Genomic DNA, 27,880 nt, shown 5'->3' on the forward strand with positions numbered 1-27,880 from the left:
GCACAACCTTGGCTCACTGCCACCTCCACCTCCGAGGTTCAAGTGATTCTCTTGCCTCTGCCTTCCTGAGTAGCTGGGATTACAGGTGCATGTCACCATGCCTGGCTAATTTTTTCGTTATTAGTAGAGTTGGGGTTTTGCCATGTTGGCCAGGCTGGTCTCTAAGTCCTGACCTCAAGTCCTGCCTCTGCTTCCCAAATTGCTGGGATTACAGGCATGAACCACTTCACCCTACCAGCTGCTTCCTTCTTCCACCACTTTACTTACTTGTACAGGAGGCCTGAGCCTGCTTCTGTGTGAGCTGCCAGCTGGTGTTTTCCCTGAAGGGATTGGGAAACTGCCATAATCACCCCCATTAGCAGTTGGCAGATCCCCAACAAGACCAATTTTTGACCTGGACTGGCTTAACCCTGATAGCTCTGGGCCTGCTGTGTTGCTCGCCATGAGTGGTGGCTGCACCCACTAGACAATTCTCTCCTCACCCAGCTCCATGTGGGTAGACCCTGGCGCCAACTGGCACCCTGGATGTCTCACACCATAATCCTGTGAAAACCAGCTCCAAGAACCAGCGCTCCTAATCATGGTAGTTTTGCTCCCCAGCACTTACCAAAGTGCAATGCTGTGGGAGAGTAGAACTCAGAGTCCAGCCAGAAAACAGCCATTGGTGGCCCCTGCTATGAGTGGACATTCCCTGGGAAGCTAAGGCTAAGTGGAATGATGATCACACAGAGACCTTTAACTGAGCATGGACTCCGAGCCAGGGCCTGGCTCTGTCATCAAAGAGAGATTACACACAGGATCTCTCTTGATACAGCAACCCATTAAGGTAGGGGTGGGGTTTTTTTTATAGATAAGCTTTGTGAGGTGAAATATCCAGGATAAGACCACAAAGGTGTTAAGTGGCACAGCTGGGACAGCAGCCCCAGAGCTCCTCCTTCCTTCACCACCATTCCTTCTTTCCAAAGGTTGCGTGTTCAGGAGAGGTGGAAATGGTGCAGGTTCTAAATTGTATATCTGTCAGGGATTGGCTGTGCAGACTCCGGGGAACTGGAAAAGGCAGATTTGCCTGAAACTGACCCTCATTCAATAGGTAGATTTAGAGGCAGGTCTGACTAAGCCCTGCGGCTCCACTGCACGTGCTCCCTCACACTGCCTGGTGTTGCTGTGCTGCAAGCTGTTACCTAGGGAAGATGAGCCTGCAGCAACGCTTCAAAGGTCATGAAATCAGGGAGGGCACAGGCCACCCAAATGGCGTGGAGGCCAACAGGCCAGGTGGGCTTCCTGCTCTCCTTTCATGGGGCTGGGAATGGAATGTCTCCATTATTGGTGAACCTCAGATTGTTTTTGAGCCCCAACTACTCTAGTCATTTCCTTCTTCCTCAAGTCACCAAAGGTAGCATTCTACCTTCTGCCTTCCAGAGCTGCTGCGTGGACATCTGGCCCCAGCCATGGATAAGTCCTTGGGTGAGCTGTTGTGCCCTTTCTCCTGAGCCTTTCTATGGAGGGTTACCGACTACATTTCTTCCTTGGTGTCTCTGTCTACTGTGACGGGCTGTAACCCTCACTATCATCCCTTTGGAGCCTTTGTTTTCATCCAGGTGCCCACAACTCTAAATGTCCCTTTGTTTTTCTCTCTGCTAGACGCATCTTCCTATTATGTCCCATTCTGCTTTTAAAACATTTGAGAAGCCCGCTGGGTGGATACCACTAGCCTCTCCTCCTAGGCAGGTGTTTTCAAAGAACTTCTCCATCCTCTGTGTCGTCCCTGAGATGGCTGGTGACCCCAGTGCTGGGCACACAGATGTTTAGGGCTCTACGTGTGGGACTGCTGCCCTGGCCCTTTTTGCCAACATGGCCTGTCTCCTTCACTGGTGTTTAATGCCTTAGGGAGAGGCGGATGGGCCCCTGGGAAGGGTGCTGGATGGAGGGTGGAGGGAAGCTGCCCTTTGCCTACGTCAGAGCTGAGAAGGCCAGGTGCAAAGCCCGCCCTGTTGCCTGAGTCCATAGCTTGGGGGCACTGAAGCCATCTAAGCACTAGCGCCCTGGGGTGCAGCTGGTGGGATTCCCAGCGACTTCCTTTGGAGTCTGCACTCCCTCAGAGTCCCTGGCCGGTTGTCTCACTCTGGCGGCCACCCGCGCCTCCTCTGCTTCCTCCAGGCCACAGAGCTCCCCACTGGACTCTAAAGCTCAGCACCTCCACCCCTTTTCCTGCTGATAAAACGTGCCGCGCTTTCCCATCCTCTGGTCTCACCGCCTCCTCTTCCCCTCGAATTCAGTCCTGGTTTCCCCGCCGCCAGCCTCCCTCCCTCCTGGCAGGCTTGCTCCCTGCCCCTCCTACCATCACCGCGGTCTGTGCTTGCCCCCGCTCCCGCCCGGCTCTGCCTGACTCGCCCAGTCCAGTGGCTCCAGTCCGGATCTCGCCGCCGCCCAGCCCAGGTGCGAGTCCCCACCGCTGGGGAGGCGGCGGACCCGGGGTTGGCGGGGAGGGAGCAGCTGGGGGGCCCCCGGAGCCCCTCGGAGGACAATGCCCCCAGCGCTCAGCCACCCTCCCTCGGTCTCCTCCGCGCCGGGCCCCTTCCCGCCCCCCCCGCCACCGCCGCCCGACTGCAGCTGCTCTTCCTCCATGGGGGCTCCTTCCAAGGCCGGAGAGGCTCAAGCTACAGTAACACCAGCACCAGCACCAGCCGCCAGGAAGGCGGCAGCAGAGGCGGTGGGGGTGGCAGCTCCCCGAGCAGCAGCACGGGCGCCGAGCGTGAGGACGAACACAAGAGCCTGAGAGTCAGCAAGCCACTGGTGCCCAACGCTGAGCTCCTGGGGCCACCTGCTCAGGGGGGTGCCCCTGCCAGCCCAGCACTGGCCGCCTTCTCCTCCTCCTCCAACACCTCTTACTCCAGCTCCATGCCCACCTCCTCCTGCAGCATGACTGCTGTGGACTTTGGCGGGGACACCACAGCCGGGGCCATCGAGGGCCCTGGGAGCCCCTCGGCGGGGGCGCGGGTGGCAGCAGGTCAGGAAGTGGCACCTCCTGTTGTTGATGTTGCTGCTGCTGTGGCCACCAGGTCTGGCCCGGCCACAGGGGTTGGCACTGTGGCTGCGCTTCCAGTCCTGGGTGCCACTGGGGCTACCAGGAGCTCTCAGTGGCACAGCTGCTGGCACAGGGCAGCCTCCTGGACCTATACCTCATCGCCATCACTGACCTGTACTGGTGCTCCTGGATCGCCAGGGACCTGGTGGTGGTGGTGGGCTGGGCCATCTTCTTCACCAAGAACAGCTGGGGTGGCGTGGCCAGCAGCACGCATCACCCACAGCACCACCACGCCACACTGCCCAGGCTGCATAGGTAGTTGTTCCCCGACAGCTCCCCAACACAGTGCATGCAGCCCGGCTGGAACATCTCCATGTCCTGGATGTGGAAGTACACCTCCTCGAATCTGTCCATGAGTGCGTACCATGGCACCGCACCGAACAGGTCGGGATGTCACCCTCACTGCTGGCCTTGCAGAAGTAGCTGACCACGCAGGTCTGAAGCAGGCTGGCCTCTTGAAGTCCGGGAGGATCATGTGCATGGCTGCCGTGAACAGGTCCACCGTGGGCTTCCCGTGGTCACAGAGCAGCTGCACAGGTGCCCCCCGGCACAGGAGACCCTGCCACTTGGCACACGTGCTGCAGAAGCACAGGATGATGATCTTGGAGTTGCTCTCCACCATCTCCTGCTTCTGGCAGCCCACCCAGGTCATGACTCCTACCTCCAAGATGGCCGGCTTTTCCAGCAGGTCCAGGGCCACTTCCGCGCCACAGTCAGTGAGCAGGAACTGGGTGAATTTCAGGACCATGTCCATGTAGAGGGGGTGGTCAGCTGAGTAGATGATCCAGACCTTCCTGGGCTTCAACGGTGGGGATGTCAGGTCAGCAGCAGGCATGCCATCTAAGGAAACAAGACCACACGTGCTGACCCTACCTCACGGCCTATGGCAGCTCTGTGCCTGCCAGCCCTGAAGGGGCTGGGACCAGCACACAGCCTGGCTCTCTCCCTAGCCTGAGAAAATGACTGAGGCCTGCTGGCAAAATGCAGATTTAGTATTCCACCTTTGGCTGCTTGAAGAAAATCAGTCTGCTGCCTTGTGGGAAAAAGAATCTCTCACATTCCTATCTGGTCTTTAGCCTGTGCTTTAATTAAAGAAAGAAAAAGAGCAGCCAGCCCTGTTGGTCTGCTTCCTCCAGGGAGGACCTCTTTTCACAAAATATGATGCACTTGCCTTTCCTTGTCTGATTCTGTAAATGGCACCCAGGCCTTGTTATTAGGGGCCCTTCTGAGTGGGGTCCTGGAAAGGGGGACCTAAGGTAGGTTCTCCTGAAGGGGCCTGGGAGTTAGAAGACAGGAGGCAACCCACCCACTTATCCCAGGAGACCCCTCCACTGCTTTAAACACAAGCAAACACGCAAACCAGGAAATACTCTGTGTGTTTGGTGTCATTACAGTATTTTTCGCTTGCAGGCCTTGGAAAGGAAAAGAAAGACACTGGAGTGGCTCTTTGGAAGAGAAACAGAAACCAGCTCACAGGACATGTGCCTCACCCTGACAAAGGGTGAAGGGAAGGGGGCAGCCCTGAGCCAGGAGGCCATGCTAGGTGTCGGCACAGCCATGAATCCTGGGTCGGCCACTACAAGCACATGACCAGAGCAGTCACTGGTGCCTCTGAAATGCAGCTTCTTCCTCTGTGCAGTGAGTCTTTGTTTATTCTCGTGTAATGAGTATTAAATGAGCGTGCCTATGTAAAGTCCTGGCACATTGCACGTGGTCAGCTGGGATCACAGTTGTTATTTTGTAGCACTGACACAGCTGGGACCCCTAGAAACAGTGCTGGAGGGGCCACCCTGGCTTTTCACTATGGTCTTGGTCTGCTCTGTGTCCCTGAAATTTGGCCACCCTACACTAAGTCCACCTGAGGGGAAGCTCTTCCCAAGAAGCGCCCTTGCAGAAGGCATGCATCTTACCACACTTCTTTCCAGAAGCCTCCCCACTGAGCCACTTGCAACATTTCCTCCTTGTATTTTTGGGGTGAGAAAGGGGAACCCACATACTTAAGCAATTGTTCCCCTCAGAAATGTGATGAAAAAAATTGCTCTGTGGGAGTTAACTCCTTGGTGACTGCTGGGTTAATCAAGACCCACAGATGACTAAGCAAGTGACTTAGAACCTTAATCTCAATCCTCGCCCTTTCAGCTCTTCCCTAGACTCATCAAAGACAGTCAAATAACCAGTGAGGCTCCTCCTTGCCTTCACCCTGGGATGTGGTGCACTTTGGGAAACAGAAGCAACAGCAGAAATGCAATGAAAAGCACCCAGCACACCATTAAAGAGCTCCACAGCCTACAGAACACCAGCCATTATCAGAACCTCCCAAAAGCCTTCTCATGCCAGCAGAGGGCTGCAGGTAGGAGATGAGACTGGTATGTACTAATCTCCCCTAGCAAGCACCTTCCTCAGTGACTCCTTTAACCTTCATCACAGCCCTGAGAGGGAAGCATTATCAGCACATTTTACAGAAAAGTGACTCCATGGTATGTTAAGTAACTGGCCTGTGACTACAAGGCTAATGAGGTGGAGCTGGGGTCTACCCCAATGGCTCAGGGCAGCAGTGGCCTTCTCTATCACCTGATGCTGGCTCTTGCTATTCTCTCTGATCCCAGATGTACACATCTGGGGGTTGTAAGACAGGGTTGTTCAGGCTGCTCTGCCTGCCTGGCTGGTAATTCCTGACACAAAAATACTTCACCTTGGCTCCTTCCAACCTGTTGATTTTAATAATATTTCATTTAATAACAACAAATATAATGGTAGCTAACCAACACTGTGCAAACATCACATGCCAGGTTATAGGTTTTGTGCTAAGAATTCATATGCCTTATCTCACTCAGCAGAACAGTGACATGGATATCACTGTGATTTCCATTTTACAAGTGAGAACCTGAGGCTCAGAGAATAAAGCAATTTGTCCTGCTAGTGAATGGCAGTTCTAGGGATGGCCAGAGCCCCAGCCCTTACTGGGTATCAAGATCATACAGATGATGAGCAGGATGACAGAGCCCACCAGCAGGATGGAGATGCCCGTGATGAACCAGTACACCCACAGGGGCATGTAGTCTGTGGTGAGCAGAACAGTGTGAGTGCTGCCCAAGCCTGCCCTGCCAGCCCTGAGGGCCCCGTTCCCTATCCCCAGCCTCAGGCTCTGTCCTCTTTGGCTACCGACAAACCACCATCCACCACTCTGCTCCCTCATGCCTGACCCCTACCCCTGGGCTGACAAACCATGGTCTCACTCACCCCAAGGCTGACAAACTGTGGTCTCACCATGCCCCCCTCCCAGGGGCTGACAAACTGGTCTCTCCCCCTGCTCTGGGCTGACAAACTATGGTCTCAACCCACCTCCAGGCTGACAAACCATGTCCTCAACCCAACCCCAGGCTGACAAACCATGGTCTCACACCCCTACCCCCTGGCTGACAAACCACAGTCTCACCCATGCACACCCCCCACCACCCCAGCTGGCCTCCTTCAGGCTAGTCTGCCTGGGTCAGGCACCAACTTCTCACTCTCATGTGGTCCCTGGGGAATGGCCCCTGAGGGCTGCTGCCCTGCAGAGATCGGAGCTTATTCCTCAATTGGTTGTGCAATGAGAACAAACGGAAAAGCGGAAAGAGTATTCTTAACCCTTCTTAGTCATCACAAAAACCACCACTGACATCCCTTAAGGGCCTTCATGACCTTGGCCCTGCACCAGTCACTTTAGATCCAGGCTGAACTTAATGAAGCCACCTACAAGAGACAAGGACTTGAGCTTCTAGTCTAAGGAGAGATGCCTTGCCTCCTCCTTGGGAGTCTGGGTCTCCTTCCAGCCTGGCCCCATATCTCAGCCTTCTTGTGAGCCTGTGGCCCCAGTCTTCCATGCCTTAGGGCATGCAACTTCTGAACAGCATCCTTGGGGTGTGATCTTAGACAAGTTATTCAATATCACTGTGCCTCAGTTTCCTCATCCATGAACCTGGGGTTTAGGGTGGGGGAATCCTCTACAGTATGATGACTCAGTCACAATGAGGGAGGATCAAACATGGACAGCATGTTGAAGCCGTGCGCTCAGTGCATGGCACAGCACTAGGCCTATAGGCTAAAAACCACCCACTTTCCAGTCAAGAAAGTGGAGGATCAGAAAGGTTAAGGATTTTGCCTGAGGATGCATCACTAATGAAAGGGAGCCAGGACTCCAACTCCAGGCAGTGACACTCCTAAACCCCACTCCACACTTCAGGCCTGAAGAGCTCCAAGTTAAACTAAACTCTCCTGCCAAACCACATCCCAGACTCAGGTCAGGCCTCAGCCCAGGCTGGTGGCTCTCAGCCACCTGCACTCCCAGTGTGGCCCTGGACTGCTGCATGTCTCCTACCTTTAGTGTCTAGCGTTTCTGGGCAGAAAACAGTCACAGAGTGTCTGAAGCAGTCATTAAGGCAGCTGCTGAAGAAGGGCTGGATCTGTGGGCAGAAAGGTCAGGTTAAAGGCCATTGTATCCCTCCAGCAAGGGGATAGTCAGAGGACCCCTGCCCAGATGAGGCGGGGAGAATCAAAGGAGAAAGGCAGGGGAAGTGTCTCAACCAGCCCTCCCTGTACACCAGCGGGAATAACAGACTGTGCATGCTCCCCTCTCTGTCCACTCCACACTCTCCACCTGTGCACACTCCTCGCTCCCACCACCCACTCTCCACCGATGCACACTTCTCACTTCCATCCACACCACATTCTCCACGTGTGCACACTCCTCACTCCCATCTACACCACTCCCCACCTGTGCACACTCCTCCTGCCCATGCCACTCACCTGTGTACAGTACTCGCTCCCATCCATACAACTCTCCACCTGTGCACACTCCTCACTCCCATCCACACCACACTCTCCACCTGTGCACACTCCTCCCATCCACACCACACTCTCCACGTGTGCACAGTCCTCACTCCCATCCACACCACTCTCCACCTGTGCACACTCCCCACTTCCATCCACACCACTCTCAACCTGTGCATAATCCTCACTCCCATCCATGCCACACGCTTCACCTGTGTACACTCCTCACTCTCATCCACACCACTCCCCACCTGTGCACACTCCTCCCATCCATGCCACTCACCTGTGCACACTACTCGCTCCCATCCATACAACTCTCCACCTGTGCATACTCCTCATTCCCCCACACCACACTCTCCACCCATTTTGCTCTCTGCATCCGTCCACACCACACTCACTCACCTGCACTCGGTGGCAACAGCACCCTCTAAGGCTGCGTGGAGTGAGCATGATGTTGGATTGCTGGTGAAATTCCTGTGGTCTGGGCTGAGGAGAGAGGCAAGGACGGGTAATGCTACTTGGGTGAGAACCTGCTGTGGCTCTGCCAAGGAGGAGATTTCCAGGGAACCCCTTAGGAATGCCAGGGGACAAATGCTTTTCAGGTTTCTGTTCCAGAAAAAAATTCATTTTTGCATGGAAGCCAGTTTGTTGTAAATTTGTAAGTAAGGCCCTCTTACTTACAAATTAACTGGTAAGGCCCTCTTTGCTTTCGCTGCTGGAAATTGGGGCTACAAATCTGTGTTCATTCACACCAGTTGTACAAAACCACACAGCACAGTTTTCATGCCCAGCCTCCTAGGTAGCTGGGATTACAAACATGTGCCAGTGTACCTGGCTTAATTTGTACTTTTAGTACAGATGGGGTTTCAGCATATTGGCGAGGCTGATGTTGAGCTCCTGACATCAAGTGATCTACCTGCCTTGGCCTCCCAAAGTGCTGGGATTATAGGCATGAACCACAATGCCCAGCCTATTTTATTTCATTAATTTACTGTTTTTTGACTCTGTTGCCTGGGCTGGAGTACAGAAGCAGGATCTGAACTCACTGAAATCTCTGCCTCCCAGGTTCTAGCAACTCTCCTGCTTCAGCCTCCCGAGTAGCTGGGATTGCAGGCATGTATTACCACACCCAGCTAATTTTTTGTATTTTTAGTAGAGATAGTGTTTCGCTAACTTGGCCAGGCTGGTCTTGAACTCCTGACGTTGTGACGTACCCTTCTTGGCCTCCCAAAGTGCTGGGATTACAGGCATGAACCACTGTGCCCAGCCTTTTTGTTTTTAGGAAACAGCAACATCTTCTGTCCCCGTAGTTGGGTGTAGTGGTGCCATCACTGCTCACTACAGCTCCAACTCCAACTTCAAGCCTGCTGTGGTCTCCCAAAGTATCGGGAGGTGTGAGGCACTTATTTCCTTTAGTTCACCTTTATCTCTATTTGCACATTTATTTTATTTTTATCTTTATTTTTATTTTTTTTGATATGCTTTTTTTATTGCATTTTAGGTTTTGGGGTGCATATACAGAACATGCAAGATTGTTGCACAGGTACACACATGGCAGTGTGTTTCACTGCCTTCCTCCCCTTCACCCACATTTGGCATTTCTCCCCACACTTTCCCTCCCCAGCTCCCCCCGGCTTTCCCTCCCCTATTTTCCTCAATAGACCTCAATTCCTCTTGTGTAGTACTCAATTTCCTGTGTCCATGTGTTCTCATTTTTCATCACCCACCTATGAGTGAGAATATGCGGTATTTTATTTTCTGTTCTTGTGTCAGTTTGCTGAGAATGATGTTCTCCAGATTCATCCATGTCCCTAAAAACGACACGAACTCATTGTTTTTGATTGCTGCATAATATTCCATGGTGTATATGTGCCACATTTTCCCAGTCTAGTCTATCATCGATGGGCATTTGGGTTGGTTCCAGGTCTTTGCTATTGTAAACAGTGCTGCAATGAACATTCGTGTGCATGTGTCCTTATAGTAGAATGATTTATAGTCCTTTGGATATACACCCAGTAATGGGATTGCTGGGTCAAATGGAATTTCTATTTCTAAGGCCTTGAGGAATCGTCACACTGTCTTCCACAATGGTTGAACTAATTTACACTCCCACCAACAGTGTAAAAGTGTTCCTATTTCTCCACATCCTATTCAGGAACCGTTGTCTCCAGATTTTTTAATAATCGCCTTTCTAACTGACGTGAGATGGTATCTCAATGTGGTTTTGATTTGCATCTCTCTGATGACCAGTGACGATGAGCATTTTTTCATATGTTTGTTGGCCTCATGTATGTCTTCTTTTGTAAAGTACCTGTTCATATCCCTTGACCATTTTGGAATGGGCTTGTTTTTTTCCTATAAATCTGTTTGAGTTCTTTGTAAATTCTGGGTATCAGCCCTTTATCAGATGGGTAAACTGCAAAAATGTTTTTTCATTCTGTTGGTTGCCGATTCACTCTAGTGACTGCTTCTTTTGCCGTGCAGAAGGTGTGGAGTTTGATTAGGTCCCACTTGTCTATTTTGGATTTTGTTGCCAATGCTTTTGGTGTTTTGGTCATGAAGTCCTTGCCTATTCCTATGTCCTGAATGCTTTTGCCTAGATTTTCTTCTAGGGTTTTTATGGTGTGAGGTCTTATGTTTAAGTCTGTAATCCATCTGGAGTTAATTTTAGTGTAAGGTGTCAGGAAGGGGTCCAGTTTCTGCTTTCTGCATGTGGCTGGCCAGTTTTCCCAACACCATTTATTAAACAGGGAATCCTTTCCCCATTGCTTGTTTTAGTCAGGATTGTCAAAAATGAGATGGTTGAAGATGTGTGGTGATGCCTCTGTTCTGTTCCATTGGTCTATATCTCTGTTTTGGTACCAGTACCATGCTGTTTTGATTACTGTAGCCTTGTAGTATAGTTTGAAGTCTGGTAGTGCGATGCCTCCCGCTGTGTTCTTTTTGCTTAGAATTGACTTGGCTATGCGGGCTCTCTTTTGGTTCCATATGAAGTTCAAGGTGGATTTTTCAGTTTTATGAAGAAAGTCAATGGTAGCTTGATGGGGATGGCTTTGATTCTGTAAATTACTTTGAGCCATATAGCCATTTTCATGATATTGATTCCTCCTAACCATGAACATGGAATGTTTCTCCATCTGTTTATGTCCTCTCTTATTTTGTTGAGCAGTGGTTTGTAGTTTTCCTTGAAGAGGTCCCTTACATTCCTTGTAAGTTATATTCCTAGGTATTTTATTCTTTTTGTAGCAATTGTGAATGGCAGTTTGTTCTTGATTTGGCTCTCTTTCAGTCTGTTATTGATGTATAAGAATGCTTGTGATTTTTGCACATTGATTTTGTATCCTGAGACTTTGCTGAAGTTGCTTATCAGTTTCAGGAGTTTTTGGGCTGAGGCGATGGGGTCTTCTAGGTATTCTATCATGTCATCTGCAAATACAGACAATTTGGCTTCCACCTTTCCTATTTGCATACCCTTTATTTCTTTTTCTTGCCTGATTGCTCTGGCTAGAACTTCCAGTACTATATTGAATAGGAGTGGTGAGATGGCATCCTTGTCTAGTGCTGGATTTCAAAGTGAATGCTTCCAGTTTTTGCCCATTCAGTATGATATTGGCTGTTGGTTTGTCATAAATAGCTTTTATTACTTTGAGATACGTTCCATCAATACTGAGTTTATTGAGGGCTTTTAGCATAAAAGGCTGTTGAATTTTGTCGAATGCCTTCTCTGCGTCAATTGAGATAATCATGTGGTTTTTGTTTTTGGTTCTGTTTATGTGGCGAATTACGTTTATAGACTTGTATATGTTGAACCAGCCTTGCATTCCCGGGATGAATCCTAGTTGATCATGATGGATAAGTTTTTTGATGTGCTGTTGCCATCAGCCTGCCAGTATTTTATTAAAGATTTTTGCATCTAGGTTCATCATGGATATTGGCCTGAAGTTTTCTTTTCTTGTTGAGTCTCTGCCAGGTTTTGGTATCAGGATGATGTTGGCCTCATAAAACGAAGTGGGAAGGATTCCCTCTTTTTGGATTCTTTGGAATAGTTTCAGAAGGAATGGTACCAGATCCTTTTTGTGTGTCTAGTTGAATTTGGCTGTGACCCCATTTGGACCTGGGCTTTCTTGTGTGGTAGGCTCTTAATTGCTGCCTCAACTTCAGACCTTGTTATTGGTCTATTCATAGTTTCAGCTTCCTCCTAGTTTAGGCTTGGGAGGACACAGGTGTCCAGGAATTTATTCATTTCTTCCAGGTTTACTAGTTTATGTGCATAGAGTTGTTTGTAATATTCTAATGATCGTTTGAATTTTTGTATAATCTGTGGTGATTTCCCTTATTGTTTTTTATTGCATCTGATTGTTTGTTCTCTCTTTTCTTTTTAATCAGTCTGGCTAGTGGTCTGTTTTGTTGATCTCTTAAAAAACCAGCTCTTGGATTTATTGATTTTTGAAGGGTTTTTCATGTCTCTATGTCCTTCGGTTCTGCTCTGATCTTAGTTATTTCTTGTCTTCTGCTAGGTCTTGAGTTTTTTTAATCTTGCTCCTTTAGCTCTTTCAATTTTGATGATAGGGTGTCAATTTTGGATCTCTCCATTCTCCTCATATGGGCACTTATTGCTATATATCTTCCTCTAGATACTGCTTTAAATGTGTTCCAGAGATTCTGGTATGTTGTGTCTTCATTCTCGGTTTCGAAAAACTTCTTTATTTCTCCCTTCATTTCATTGTTTATCCAATCAACATTCAAGAGTCAGTTGTTCAGTTTCCATGAAGCTGTGCGGTTCTGAGTTAGTTTCTGAATTCTGAGTTCTAACTTGATTGCACTATGGTCTGAGAGACTGTTTGTCATGATTTCAGTTGTTTTCCATTGGCTGAGGAGTGTTTTACTTCCATTTATGTGATCAATTTTAGAGAAAGTGTGATATGGTTCTGAGAAGAATGTATATTCTGTGGATTTGGGGTGGAGAGTTCTGTAAATGTCTATCAGGTTTGCTTTTTCTAGGTATGAGTTCAAGCCCTGGATATCCTTGTTAATTTTCTGTCTGGTTGATCTGTCTAATATTGACAGTGGAGTGTTAAAGTCTTTCACTATTATTCTGTGGGAGTCTAAGTCTCTTTGTAAGTCATTAAGAACTTGCATTATATATCTGGGTGCTCCTGTATTGGGTCCATATATTGTTAGCTCTTCTTGTTGTATCAATCTTTTTACCATTATGTAATGTCCTTCTTTGTCTCTTTTGATCTTCGTTGCTTTAAAGTCTATCTTATCGGAGATGAGAATTGCAACTCCTGCCATTTTTTGCACTCCATTTGCTTGGTAAATCTTCCTCCATCCCTTTACTTTGAGCCTTTGTGTATCCTTGTATGTGAGATGGGTTTCCTGGATACAGCACACCAGTGGGTTTTGGCTTTTTATCCAATTTGCCAGTCTGTGTCTTTTGATTGGTGCATTTAGCCCATTTAATTTAAGGTTAATATTGTTATGTGTGTATTTGATACTGCCATTTTGATACTAGCTGGCTATTTTGCCCATTAGTTGATGCAGATTCTTCATTTTGTTGATGCTCTTTAGCATTTGCTTTGTTTTTGGAATGGCTGGTATTGGTCGTTCCTTTCTCTATGGAGTGCCTCTTTCAGGAGCTCTTGTAAAGCAGGCCTGGTGGTGACAAAATCTCTGCATACTTGCTTGTTTGCAAAGGATTTTATTTTTCTTCACTTATGAAGCTCAGTTTGGCTGGATATGAAATTCTGGGTTGAAAGTTCTTTTCTTTAAGGATGTTGAATATTGGCCTCACTCTCTTCTGGCTTCTAGAGTTTCTGTCCAGAGATCTGCTGTGAGTCTGATGGGCTTCCCTTTGTGGGTGACCTGACCTTTCTCTCTGGCTGCCCTTAGCATTTTCTTCTTCATTTCAACCCTGGTGAATCTGACGATTATGTGCCTTGGGGTTGCTCTTCTTGCGGAATATCTTTGTGGTGTTCTCTGTATTTTCTGGACTTGAATATTTGCCTGCCTTGCTAGATTGGGGAAATTTTCCTGGATAATATCCTGAAGAGTATTTTCCAGTTTGGATTCATTCTCTTCGTCACATTCTGGTACACCTATCAAATATAGGTTAGGTCTCTTCACATAGTCCCACATTTCTTGGAGATTTTGTTTATTCGTTTTTGCACTTTTTTTCTCTAATCTTGCCTTCTCGTTTTATTTCATTGAGTTGATCTTTGACTTCTGATATTCTTTCTTTTGCTTGGTCAATTCGGCTGTTGAAACTTGTGCATGCTTCACGAAGTTCTCATGTTATGTTTTTCAGCTCTTTGAATTCATTCATATTCCTCTCTAAGCTGTCCATTCTTATTATTTCCTCGAATCTTTTTTCAAATCTTTTTTCAAGGTTCTTAGTTTCTTTGCATTGATTTAGAATATGTTCTTTTAGCTCACAGAAGTTTCTCATTACCCACCTTTTGAAGTCTCATTCCATCATTTCATCATGCTAATTCTCTGTCTAGCTTTGTTCCCTTGCTCATGAGGAGTTTTGGTCCTTTGTAGGAGGCGAGGTGTTTTGGTTTTGGGTTTTTCTGCACTGGTTTATTCCCGTCTTTGTGGGTTTATTTACCTGTCATCTGAGTAGTTGCTGACTTTTCAATTTGGTCTCTGAGTGGATGCCCAGATTGTTGATGATGAAGTATTTCTGTTACTTAGTTTTTCTTCTAACAGTCTAGCCCTTCTGCTGTATGACTGCTGAGGTCCACTCCAGGCCCTCCTTGTCTGAGGTACACCTGTAGCAGCTTTGGAACAGTGAGGGGTGCTACCAGGTTCTTCTGTTATCTTTGTTCTAGAATGATGCCTGACAAATGTCAGTCTGATCAGTGTTTTTTGAAATGACTCTTTGGATATACAGGGGTCAAGGAGCTGCTTGAGGAGGCAGTCTGTATTTTATAGGAGCTCAAGTGCTGAGCTGTTAACTCTGTTGATTATTCAGGGTTGTTAGGCAGGTACATTTATGTCTGCTGCAGTGGAACTCATAAAACCTTTTTTTTCCTCAGGTGCTCTATTTCGGGGAGTTAGAGCTTTCTTTATGAGTATCCATTGCACTGTCCTGCCCAGCTAGGAGGCAGTCTAGTCACTATTTGCCTTCCGAGGCTCCACCCTGCTGCTGTGGGGTTTGCCCTGTTTCATGGGCTCTGCCCTGCTGCTGTGGGATTGCCCTGCTGTCGTGGGCTTTGCCCTGTTTCTGTAAGCTTCTCTCTATTGTCATGGGCTCCGCCCTGTTGCCATGGTCTCTGCCCTGTTGCCATGAGCTCCTCCCTGCTGTCATGGGCTCCACCTTGTTGGCACAGTCTCTCTGTTATGGTGGGTTGCCTAGGCAACAGCAGGCTGCATCAGCAATGGGAGCATACCTCAGTAGGGTTAAAATGCTTCAGTAATGGTGGACGCCCCTCCCCCACCAAGCTGCACCATCCTGGGTTCAGCTGTGCCCGCAGTGAAACTCTCAACCTTGAGCATTTTGAATCGCCTATTTGTTTGTCCCTGTGGGGGTGGGACCCACCGAGCATGATCACCTGACTCCCTGCCTCAGAGCCCTTTTTTTTTAGTTGAACAGTTGACTCTCTCCCAGATGTGCTGATAGGGCACCGGGATCTGTGTGATTTCCTGTGCAGCGACCCACTGTGCCAGCTCACACGTCGCTTCTTTGGAATCTCCTCATCTGGTTCACTGTCCAAGTCCCGTTTAATCAGATGGATATGCTAATCTGCCCTCCCAAATTTCAGATTGCCAGTTTAACAGGGCACCCAGACCAGTGCGTTTTGTGCAGAGTGCCGCTGCACTGCTACACCAGCTGAAATGGCTGCCCCAGCCGAAACAGCTGCACTGGCATCCTGTATCTCTCCTACACGTGGGAATTTCCTTGTCCTGTGGGCAAAAAAGATCCATCTGGAAATGCGGCTTGCACTCACCCTCTGCATCTTCACTGAGAGTTGCAATCCTGAGTTGCTCCTACCGTGCCATCTTCTTTCCAACATTTTTTTTTTAATTATCAAATCCTTTTTGAAAAAAAACACAGCAAAACAAAAAGAGAACAAGGGAGCCTGTGATGGAGGGAAGAAGGAAAAGGATTGAGTCATGGGCAGGATGGAGTCAACTGCCTTTCTATCAACCATCAGATCACCAGGGAAGAATAAGGGAAGGCACCATGGCCACTATGGAGTAAGCACAGCATAAGCTTCAAGCTCTGGCAACACAATTCTGTCAGACTACCAGAGAAGAAACTTGGGGTTTGGAGGGTGGTTCTGAGCTTTGAAGGGTCAAAAATAGCAGAGTTACCGCAGGCATGTGGTACATGTGCTCAAAGCAGCTACGGTTCTCCATATGTGAAAAGCTGATTAGCAGAATCTGGTAATGGGTAGATTCATTACACATGGTAAAGCTCACTCACAGCTGGTGGACCTCCAGGGTCTCCAAAGTGATGTCGAGGTCCCACAGGCTGCCTGCCAAGGTTACACATGCAGGCTGGGAGTGAGAAAGGGCATGGGAGTAGGAGTGTGAATGGGTGTGTGCAGCTCTCCCGGGAAGTCCATCACCTGTGCTCACGCATGGTGCAGTTTCTTTTATCCTGGTGTCCTTGCAGCCTGGTGATGCAGAGAAAAGGGAACTCATAAAGCCTCTGCTTTTGGAAACCTATACTTCCAGACTTCTGACACCAGAACAGCTATCTTTTCTCCCCCAGGAGCCTGTCCATGGATGGCCCTTTCAGAGTGAGCTCTGGGGCTGGACCCACCATGGCATGGGTGCTAGCCTGCTTGCCTGATCGTCATCTTTCAGGGAGCCCTCCCAATTCAATGCATTCCTCCTGAGCTTGCTGTGGGTGACCAAGCAATTCTGGTCCCCTCCAGTTCCCTCTCTGTCCACCACAGCTTCTTGTCACACAACAGGCATGAATCATCATGGAGGGACAGGGACTGAGCCAGTCACTTTAGGAATGAAGAAAGAACAAAGAAGAATAACTCCTTCAACAAACACTGATAGGCCCCAGCCATGAACCAGGCCCTGTTCTTGGCACTGTAGGTAAGTGGTAAACAGGACACAGAGACTTCAAGCCCATAGGAAAGACCAATAAAAGCAAATGCAGAGCATGCAGTGCCATGCCAGGGAGTGATGAGCCACATGCGGGGACACACAGCAGGGTCAGCTGAGAGTGTGTGCATATGCATGTGTGCAGCGTGTCCCCAGAATGAAGAAGGTCAAGACCATTCTTAACAAGGATTTCCAGACCACCTGCTATATGCAAAGCAATTTGTGAGGCTCTGGAGATGCTACAAGTGGGAAGAAGACCCAGACTTTGTTATCAAGCAGGCTTTCTGACACAGCTGGCTATGAACAGTGAGAATTATAGGGAGGCTGAGGCAGGAGAATCGCCTGAGCCCAGGAGTTCCAGGCTGCAGTGAGCTAGGATAGCAACACTGCACTATAGCCTGGGTGACAAAGTGAGACCGCCTCTATTAAAACAAAAAGAGAAATAAATGCATGTAACAGCTGAGCCTCTGGGGAGGATGGGGAAGTAGTAGGTGCCTGTATATCAAAGGATGCCTGAGAAGAAAAGCTTGGCAGTAACCACAGGCAGGGTGGATGGCGCAGGAAGGAGAGCAGCATGCCTTGAACAAGTGTTGCATGATGCAGGGAGAACGCAATTTGGGAGAAGGAGAGAAAGCCATGGAGGCCTCACCAGGCTACAAGTAGAGGCTGCAACTTCTCCATGAGTGGTCTGCAGCTTTGCCTTTATGCTATTTTCTGGGCAGGATGGGTGCTTCTCTAGGTAGAGGGAGGAACTGCAGTTCTCATAAAACTTGTGGGCTCTTGGGCCAATGTCCACTGCTGTGCCAGCAGAGAATGGCTCTGCCCCAGGGAGTGAAGGCTGCAGCACATGCCAAATAACTCCCAGTCCTGGCCTCTATTCTGTGGGTCCCAGGCACTGGCAATGCCAGCCACTGCCTTGCTGAGTGAGGGGGCTGGCATCTGTGCCACCTGCTGCTTCTTTTTCATAGAGTCCAGCGGTGAGGGAATGCCTTGGGAGGATGCTCTTACCAGGCATGAGGAAATTCTTGGACTGGTGGTTTGGGCCCCGTCAGAGATGGGCTTGAGCAGGTGGTGAACGGTTACCTCATACTCCTGGTTTGGGTCAACCACAAAGTGGCTGCAGGTAAAACGCCACTGAAGAGAAGGCAGGAAGGGAAGGTGGATGGGTTACACACACCTCTCTCGCCCATCTATGCCCAAAGACCCTCGTTCCCACCCACTCGTAAACATTCAACCAAAAATAAGAATAAAGCAACTACCACAGCAAAACCCAGTCAGGGAAATCAGTATCCTTGTCCTGTTTCCTCTGGTCTTTTCTTCCTGTTAAGAAAAACAGTAACAACCTGGATCTGGCCTCCTGAGCAGACAATGAATAAGGGAAAGCAGTCCTGCCCCCCACCAGGCTTCTCAAATTCTATAACAATGGGTGTGAGATGGCTGAGCCAGAGGAGTTGAGGCTGTGGAGGTCTGGCACACAGGCAAGTAAAAACTTTGTCAAATGATTCTTCCTCCTAAAATGGGAAAGCCAGGGATCTCTTGAGAAAGTTCTGGGGTAAAAAAGTGCGGAGGACAAGCTCACTTGCCCTGGGCCAGCAGACACCCTAGTTGCAGAGATATTTGAATTTGTGCTGATTTATTTTCTGGGTGGTAGAGATTACAGATATCAACTCCAACCCCATTCTATTTACCCTGGAGTAAAGGCCAGGGGTCCTTCACTTCTGAGTGGATGGAGGAACCTGGTTTTCATCATCACACAGCAGCAAAGTTTGGGGGTCTTAATCTAACATCAGAGAGGGGTCCTGACTTTGCTACTTGTGTCTGTGAGAGACCTAACTTGTTTTCAAGTGGCTGTTTGCAGAGTTAAACCAGCAGTCTTCAGACTAAGGCTTTTATCTTAAATACTTGAGGGGTGATTAGGGAGCAGTTGCTGGACCACACCTTAAGAATTTCTGGCCTGGGAAGTCTGGGGTGGAGCCTCAGAACACACATTTCTTTTCTTCTACTTTTGTTTGATACGGAGTCTCACTCTGTCACCAGGCTAGAGTGCAGTGTCACAATCTCAGCACACTGCAACCTCCACCTCCTGGATTCAAGCAATTCTCCTGTCTCAGCCTCCTGAGTAGCTGGGACTACAGGCACACACCACCATACCAAGCTAATTTTTGTATTTTTAGGAGAGGCAGGGTTTCACCATGTTGTCCAGGATGGTCTCCATGTCTTGACCTCAGGATCCGCCCACCTTGGCATCCCTAAGTGCTGGGTTTACAGGTGTGAGCCACCATGCCCAGCCAGAGCACACATTTCTAACAAGTTTTCAGGTGAGGTTGAGGCTGCTGATCTAGGGAGCACATTTGGGACCTATTGTTTTAAACAAACTTAAGGAAGAATCAACATTTCACCACGTAGCCATGTGCAGCTGCATAAGACTGAGCATCAGAGTGCTCATTTGCCCACCTGCAGCAGCTCTTTGGTCTGAGCAGTTTTTTCTTTCTGAGGGGAAACCCCAGCTTAAGCCAAGTTACACAGAAAAGATGTCATACAAAGTTACACAAAGATGCCAGGAGGCAGGGCTGTGGAAGTTGTCTTCCAATTCACCTTTCTTTCAGAATGAATAGCTCAGCAAAGTGGGAAGAAAAAGCAGGGGTATGTCAGGAAAGCTTTTAAAATATACTCTGTCCCTCACTATTGCTCACGACAGCCACACCACTTCTCTGTTGAGTTCTGCCCATCTGAAGCTGCTGTTTGGAATGCCTCAGACTCTCTCAGTGCCTCTGGGTCTTCACCACTCTAAATCAGGGTATAAATTTGGGGACAAGTCTGTACTGGTGTCATCAGCAGACACCCGCTGTGTCATCCCACTTGTGGTGATGCCTCAGTTTAGACAGAAACTTGAACTGACCCACAAACGTTCATTGGTGTTTAGCTGCAGGACAAATATCTCTGTGCCCTCGAGGTGCAGGATGCTGGCTGGAGGACAGAGGAGAAGAGGAGGCAAACAGATACAGGTCGGCCACGACAAGTGCTGGCTGTGTCACCACTTGTCTGCTATGGTTGTTCACTCTTGAAAGAAAATATGCCTGTCTAACCCAGCTCTCCACTTCCTGTCCCTTTCAGCTCACTTTCTGCGTGCTTCCTTGCAGACAATTATTTACCAGATGGGCAAGGAAAAATGACACTTTACACACCTCTAGAAGCAAAGGCTGTGTAAATTTGTGGTGAGGGCTATGACAGCCTGGCATGGGTGTCAAACACAGCCGTGCTATCATCCTCACCAGACTGTGGCAGTCAGCAGAAGCACTGAGATCGGGGACTTCCAGAGAGAACCCCCCAGGCCCTGGTCACAAATCTGGGGCTGGTGCTCATTTGCTCCAGTTGCCCCAATTCTGTAACATAAACCCTCTATTCCTGAATAGGCTCCCAGAATGTTTTAAAAGTGACCCCTGCATTAAGGGAACAAACAGGTTGGCAAACGTGTTGCCATTTTCGACCTCATTTTTGGTATTGCAGTCACAAAACTAACTACTTGCTTTTTTTTCCCCAGGGTGCTAAAATTGTTAGGCTGAAGACATTTTTTCGTGAGGAATGGGGTGATGGGAAGGCATCACTGCAGGTTAATATCCAAAACACTGAACAAGCATTAACACTTGAAACAATGGATCCTTACAAAATTAAGTTTGAGCCCTCATGTCTGAGTATAGGACTGGGAGCCCAATACTGAGCCTGACTGGGAGAGTCGACAGATGGGTCTGTGGACTCACTCAGAGGGAGAGAGACTCCCCCAGGGTCCTGCTGGCAGGCCCACTCACCATCTATCTGCAGCATCCACTCAATGTGAGCCATGGGAAACAGGTTTTCTTGCTGAGTGCAGGCAAAGCGAAGCTCAATCTGCAGCTCTTTTGGGGAGGAGGAGGTCAGGTTTTGAGGGTGGATTCAGTTGTCATCCAGGCAGGTACCTGGCAGCCAGGGAAAAGCATCACTTAGAGACTTACAGTGAAGACGGATGCCCCAGCAGTGGGTACAGACAGATAAACAGCAAACAGCTCAGGGGCCTGTGACCTGCTAGCCTGTGACCCTTTGCTGCATCCTCAGCTTCATTGCCCTGCTCACTCTGTTCTAATGTGAACTGGGGTCACTACAAATCTCTCAAGTCTAAAGGGTATTTTAAAAGAGAAGACAAAGTACACAACTTGATTTCGAGATGAAGCTGTGATTGGGCATGAGGGCACAGACGGGATGGGGTTGTAGTAAGAGCTGCTTTATTTTTATATGTCAGGGGTCCCTAATTGGCTCAGACACTTGAATATGTGCTTCCTCTTTGAATTAAAGAAAAACAAAATCTTCACCACAGATGTCTCTCACTTTACAGTGACAAGCTGTGGCAAATCAGCCCTGAACCTCATCATAGATCTCTCCTCTCCAGCATGGATTAACAAACTAGGTTTGTTAATGTATCATGAGGTCATTCTTTTGATATTCTTGTAGATTACATTTGCTAATATTTTATTTAGAATTGCATGAATTTATATTCATAAATGAGATTGGGCCATAGTTTTTCTTTCTGTGTAAGATTTATCAAGTTTTAGAATTAAGTTTGTGCAAGCTTTAAAAAATGGATAGCTTTTCCACTTTTTCTGTGGTACTGAATGTTCATCAAGAGAGAATGGCTAAATAAGGTGAGAACCAGTTTAAATCTAAATGTCTATCAAACTAGAAATGGTCGAATAGATGATTGCTGTCAACTATGGAATGTTATGTAAATATTAAAGAGAATGATAATTAGTTGCATAGACCCATCTGTTGGCCTGCAGATGGCCAGAATGTGTTGATGAGTGAGAAAAAAATTGCAAACAACTTTCTATAGTATAAATCCATTTTTTTAGACAGTCTTGCTCTGTCACCAGGCACCAGGCTGGAGTGCAGTGGCATGATCTCGGTTCACTGCAATGTCCACCTCCCAGGTTCAAGTAATTCTCCTGCCTCAGCCTCCCAAGTAGCTGGGACTACAGGCACGCACCACCACGCCAAGCTAAGTTTTGTATTTTAGTAGAGATGGGGTTTCACCATGTTAGCCAGAATGGTCTCGATCTTTTGGTCTTGTCATCTGCCTACCTTGGTCTCCCAAAGGGCTGGGATTACAGGTGTGAGCCACTGCTCCCAGCCAGTATGATTCCATTTTCTATGGAAGGAAGGTATGAAAAAGACCTCCCTGAATATATATATGAGTGTGACTGAATGAGAAGAGAAACATGAATGGGTGTGTATCAGGTGTTAACACAGGTTTCTTGGGGAAAAGGGAACAGAAGCAAAGGGGATGGTGTGAGAGATGACAAGGGGAAGAAACTTTAGTAAAACCGAATAATATACAGGTAAGTGAAATACAGAATGAAAATTCTATTAGAGGTAATAGCGCATTGACCATGTACACACATTTTCTTCCTCTCTCCAAACAATATAACAATTCTGGAAAGATTTTTTTTGGTAAATTCTCAAGGATCAAAGAGCAAAACTCAGTGGAGAAGAGATATGAACAAATTTTTAAAAGCCCTTTTCAACTTGGGCCCAGCAGCACAGTTCCTGTAAAGAAGAATGTTGGGACTGAGCATGGTGGCTCATGGCTGTAATCCCAGCACTTTGGGAGGCTGAGGGGGTGCAGATCACGATGTCAGGAGATTGAGATCATCCTGGGTAACATAGTAAAACTCAGTCTCTACTAAAAATACAAAAAATTATTAGCCAGGCATAGTGGCACGAATTTGTAGTCCCAGCTGCCTGGGAGGCCGAGGCAGGAGAATCGCTTGAATCCAGGAAGTGAAGGTTGCAGTGAGCTGAGATTGCACCACTGCACTCCAGCCTGGGTGACAGAGCGAGACTCCATCTCAAAAAAAAAAGGTGTTGGCCGGGTGCAGTGGCTTATGCCTGTAATCCCAGCACTTTGGGAGGCTGGGGTGGGTGAATCATCTGAGGTCAGGAGTTAGAGACCAGTCTGTCCAAGAGATAGTGAAACCCTGTCTCTACTAAAAATACAAATATTCCTGGGCCTGGTGGCATGTGCCTGTAGTCTGAGCTATTTGGGAGGCTGAGGTGGGAGAATTGCTTGAACCCAGGAGGCAGAGGCTGCAGAGAGCTGAGATTGTACCACTGTACTCTATCCTGGGTGACAGAGCAAGACTCTTTCTACAAAAGGAAAAAAAAGAGCTATTCTTCCACCTGCCACCAATGAGGTGGTGACACCAGAATATGACATCAGCATTCACAGGCACACCTATAGAGTGGACTTCAAGCAGCGTGCCCCTTGGGCCTTGGGCACTCAAAGAGACCCAGAACTTTGCCATAAACAGACGGGGATTCCAGACATGACATGCTAACACTAGGCTCAACAAAGTTGTCTGGGCTGAAGGAATAAGGAATGTTCCATACCATATCCACGTGCAGCTGTAAAGAAAGCATAACAAGGTTGAAGAGTCACCAAACAAACTCTATTCTGGTTACCTGTGTGCCTATGGCCACTTTCAGAAACTGGCAGTCAGTCATTGTGGATGAGAACAAACTGTTGTCAAATAAAATTATAAAACTGCAAAAATGAACAAATGAATGCATAAATAACTGTCCAATTGGCAGCAGCGTGGGCAGCTGGCTCCTGCTGAGTGGTGGAACTTCTGTCTAAATGCTACAAAAGGGAGTTATGGATAAGAGGCCAGGGGACCCTCAGAACCTTGCAACCCTCAGGGATTAGGGGCAGGGAGAATTAAGTGAAGGACTACATATGGAGTGTTGTAAACCTTATGCTTTCTTTCCCTGCCCTGATCTCAGAATCCTGGCAGCTAGGCCCAAACAAAAGACCTCCATATTTCAGCATTTAGAGGTCACCCAATAGGCCAGCTTCACCATCAGCCTGACCTCCTACACAGTAAAGTTTTGTTCAATAAACCATAACTACACAGAACATTTAATTAGCTTTTAGGACTTTATTTTTAAAATATCCTCAGACAGGCTTACTGCAGTGACTCATGCCTGTAATCCCAGCACTTTGGGAGGCTGAGGTGGGCAGATCACAAAATCAGAAGGTCAAGACCACCCTGGCTAACACAGTGAAACCCCATCTCTACTAAAAATACAAAAAATTAGGCGGGTGTGGTGGCACGTGCCTGTAGTTCCAGCTACTCAGGAGGCTAATTCAGGAGAATCACTTGAACCCAGGAGGCAAAGGCTACAGTGAGCTGAGATTGCACCACTGAACTCCAGCCTGGGATACCACGTGAGATTCAGTCACACACATACAAAAAGAAATTCTCAGACAGCCAAGAATGTTTGGGATGGGTTTTTGGTCTGAAAAAAACAGATCAGGCCGGGTGTGGTTGCTCATGCCTGTAATTCAAGCACTTTGGAGGCCAAGGTGGGTGGATCACCTGAGGTCGGGAGTTCAAGACCAGCTTGACCAATATGGCAAAACCCATCTTTATTAAAAATATATATATTAAAAATAAATAAATAAATAAAAACAATTTAAAATTGTCCTGGAATAAAGGAAAACAGCAATGTTGTTAACATGATTAAAACAAGTAGTCCTTCTATATGAGAACCCCCCAGTTTGTTGCTGTCAAAGTGGTGCCTCCTCATCACTGCCACTGCCATGCTCAGAGGTCTGTTTCTTGGTAACTTGGCTCCCAACTTTGAGGCCAATACCACCGTCGGCTGCATCCGTTTCCAGGAACTTTCTGGGAGACTCAAGGGACATTCTCTTTCCCACTCTCGGGACTTTATCCCAGTGTGTACCACAGAGCTTGGCAGAGCTGAAAAGCTGGCACCAGAATTTGCCAAGGGGAATGTCGAGCTGATTCCCCTTTCAATAGACAGTGTTGAGGAAGGCCTTGCCTGGAGCAAGGTCACCAATGCTTCCAGTGGTGAAGAGCCCAGAGAAGTCACCTTTTCCCATCACTGATGATAAGAATCGGGACCTTGCCATCCTGTTGGGCATGCTGGGTCCAGCAGAGAAGGATGAAAAGGGGGTGCCTGTGACAGCTCATGTGGTGGTGTTTGTTTTCAGTCCCGATAAGAAGCTGAAAATCTCTATCCTCTACCCAGCTACCACTGGCAGGAACTTTGATGACATTCTCAGGGTACTCATCTCTCTTCAGCTGACAGCAGAAAAGAGGGTTGCCACCCCAGTTGACAGGAAAGATGGGGATAATGTGATGGTCCTTCCAACCATCCCTGAAAAAGAAGCCAAGGGACTTCTCACAAAAGGAGTCTTCACTAAAGAGCTCCCATCTGGCAAGAAATACCTCCACTACACCCCTCAGTCTTAAGTCTCTTGGAGGATTTGGTGCTGAGAGCCAGAGGATGTCAGCTGCCAATCATGTTTGCCTGCAGCAGTTCCATAAAAAATCCTGGTGTCATCACAGCCAAGGTTTTTAGGTTGCTATACTACTTGCTTATTAAATGAAAATGTCACTATAAGTTTCTTGGGATTCTTTACTCTCCACTTTCACCAGCACTCAATTCTGTTCATAAACAAGAACTCTCTACTCATTCTCTTTGAAATATGTTCTGTATTTAAAACTCAACTCTTGTTGGACCTTCGCAGGGCTTGTGACCAATGAGGTCATATTGTTTGATGGTTGAAAATGTTTGCTTAACTCCATCAGAGAATGACTATCCATTTTTTAAAGTCCTATCACATCCTCCTTTCTGTCACCCATTTTGAAGAGCTGCAGAACTCGAGGTTCAACTTGCTCTATAAATATTGAAGTATGAAACCCGAAACTTAGAGTAACCCAGATGCTCTTTAATATTCTGTGTTTTGATCACAGCTGGGAAAAAAGCTTTTTAATTCTGTACCTTTCTAGTAGATAACTAAAATGAAGAGCAGGGGAAGAGACCTTTACAAATTTTACTATAAAAAATTTGTGAAAAGTTTGTATCAAAATTGAGAGACTGAAGAAAAGGCTTCCCTTGGCTTGCAAGGAGGTGTAGCAGGTGAAGGCAATACTAGTGCCATGTGCCTTTCACACAGGGTTTGCATGCATCAGTCTGCTTTCTGATTATGTGTACATGAAAGAGTACACCATGTGAAGATAAGAGAGAATGACTGAAAATGTTTTATTAGAAAACTCTTCCTGCAGTGGGTTGCTATTTTCTGGATTCTACTTTTTAGCAACAAATAAAATTCTTTGTTAAAACTAGAAAACAAACAAACAAAAAACCCAAAAAAAGTAAAAAGATTATAGCCCCAAAGAGATATGACACTGCATCTGTAAGACGGGACAGGATGCCATGGACAAACAAGCAGGCAGAGAATTAAAACTAAACCTTGAAACTCAATAGATGAAGTTCTATTGAATAAAAATTCAATAGAAGGGTTTGTCTATGAAATTAAGGACATTTCTCTGAGAGCAGAGCCAATAGAAATAGGAGAAAATATATGACTATTAGAAACTCAATTTGAAAAACAAAATATGATTAACCAGATTTCTAGGAGACTAATGAAAAAATAGAAGGAAGAAATTATTTTTTAAAAAAGGAAAGAAAGAAAGAAAACATTCTGGAAGTTAAGGACATATTCCCTGAGAATGTAGAGAAACTCTCCTGCCCTCACAACACCACAACAATCAACACAGAAGACTTCTGTGACTACATGTTGTGGGAGTGGTTTCTTCCCAACACCAAGCTAGCAATCAATTCCGCAGCAGGCACCAGCTGGGTGTTCTCCAATTTAATTCTGACACTATTTAGAGATAGCATCAGATCCCACAGATTGAGTGCTCAGTCCCCAAGACTGCCCACCCTCTAGACATCAGTCATAAGTCCATGCCTCTAGAACGTCTAAGATCAACTGGCTTCAATTTGAGGTTCTAATGCTTCTCTCTTTCAGTTCAATTAATTTGCTAGAGCTGCTCAGAGGACTCAGGGAAACAAAATTACCAGTTTATTTTAAGGATATCACAAATAACACCAAAGAAAAAAATGCAGAGGGTGAGGTACAGGGGAAGGAGTACACAGCTTCCTTGCCCTCCCCAGGTGCACCCTCTTCCCAGGTGCACCCTCTTCCGCAGGTGCTTTCTTTCAGGAACCTCCACATATTCCACTACATGGAAGCTCTCTGAACCAGGTTCTTTTGAGTTTTTATGGAGGCTGCACATGAGCATAACTGATTAAACCACTGGCTATTGATGATCAACTTAACCTTTAGTCCTCTCTCCCTTTCCCAGATGTGAGGGGGAAAGGAGCGGGGCTGAACATCCCAGCTCTCTAATCCTACCTTGGTCCTTCCTGTGACCAGCCCCCATCCTGAAGCTGCTTAGAGGCTGCCAGCCATCAATGAATCATTAGTATATAAAAAATACCATTTTGGAGATTCTAAGTATTTTAGGAGTTTCTATGCCAGAGAAAGGGGTTGAAAAACTGAATGCATATTTCAGAGTATCACATTGCTGAATTAAAAAGGGTACTAAGTGGCCTGCACAAAAACAGTAACGAAGACCCCAAATTCTGAAACTGTTGTAATATCAGCAATAAAAAGAAGACGCAAACCCTGTGTGAAAGGCACATGGCACTAGTATTGTTCACACCTGCTACACCTCCTTGGAAGCCAAGAGAAGCCTTTTCTGCAGTCTCCCCATCTGATAGAAACTTTTCACAATCTTTTAATAACAAAATATTTAAAAGTCTCTTCCCCTCCTCTTTGCTTCAGTTGTCTACTAAAAAGGTACAGAATTAAAAATGAGCAAGCAGAGCAGACCAAGGGCCCAAATTTTAAAACTGTTGTAATATCAGGAATAAAAAGAAGTTTCTAAAAGTTTCCAGAGAGAAAAAAAATAAGTATCATAAAAACAGATAAGAAATGTAATAACATTGATTTTCTTAGCATATGTACCATTTGCTAGAATGCAATGCTTTCAAAATTCTGAGGGAAAATTA

The 27,880-nt window shown here is 47.1% G+C and overlaps 2 pseudogenes; one reads left to right on the forward strand and one right to left on the reverse strand.

Annotated features, from left to right (window-relative positions):
- Positions 1-3,216: 3,216 nt before the first annotated feature.
- On the reverse strand, positions 3,217-23,494 carry LOC100401387 (interleukin-17 receptor A-like; annotated as a pseudogene).
- A 1,099-nt stretch (positions 23,495-24,593) lies between these two features.
- Positions 24,594-25,269, forward strand: LOC100401012 (peroxiredoxin-6 pseudogene; annotated as a pseudogene).
- Positions 25,270-27,880: the final 2,611 nt, after the last annotated feature.

This window comes from Callithrix jacchus, chromosome 4, assembly GCF_049354715.1.
Source record: "Callithrix jacchus isolate 240 chromosome 4, calJac240_pri, whole genome shotgun sequence".
NCBI lineage: Eukaryota > Metazoa > Chordata > Mammalia > Primates > Cebidae > Callithrix > Callithrix jacchus.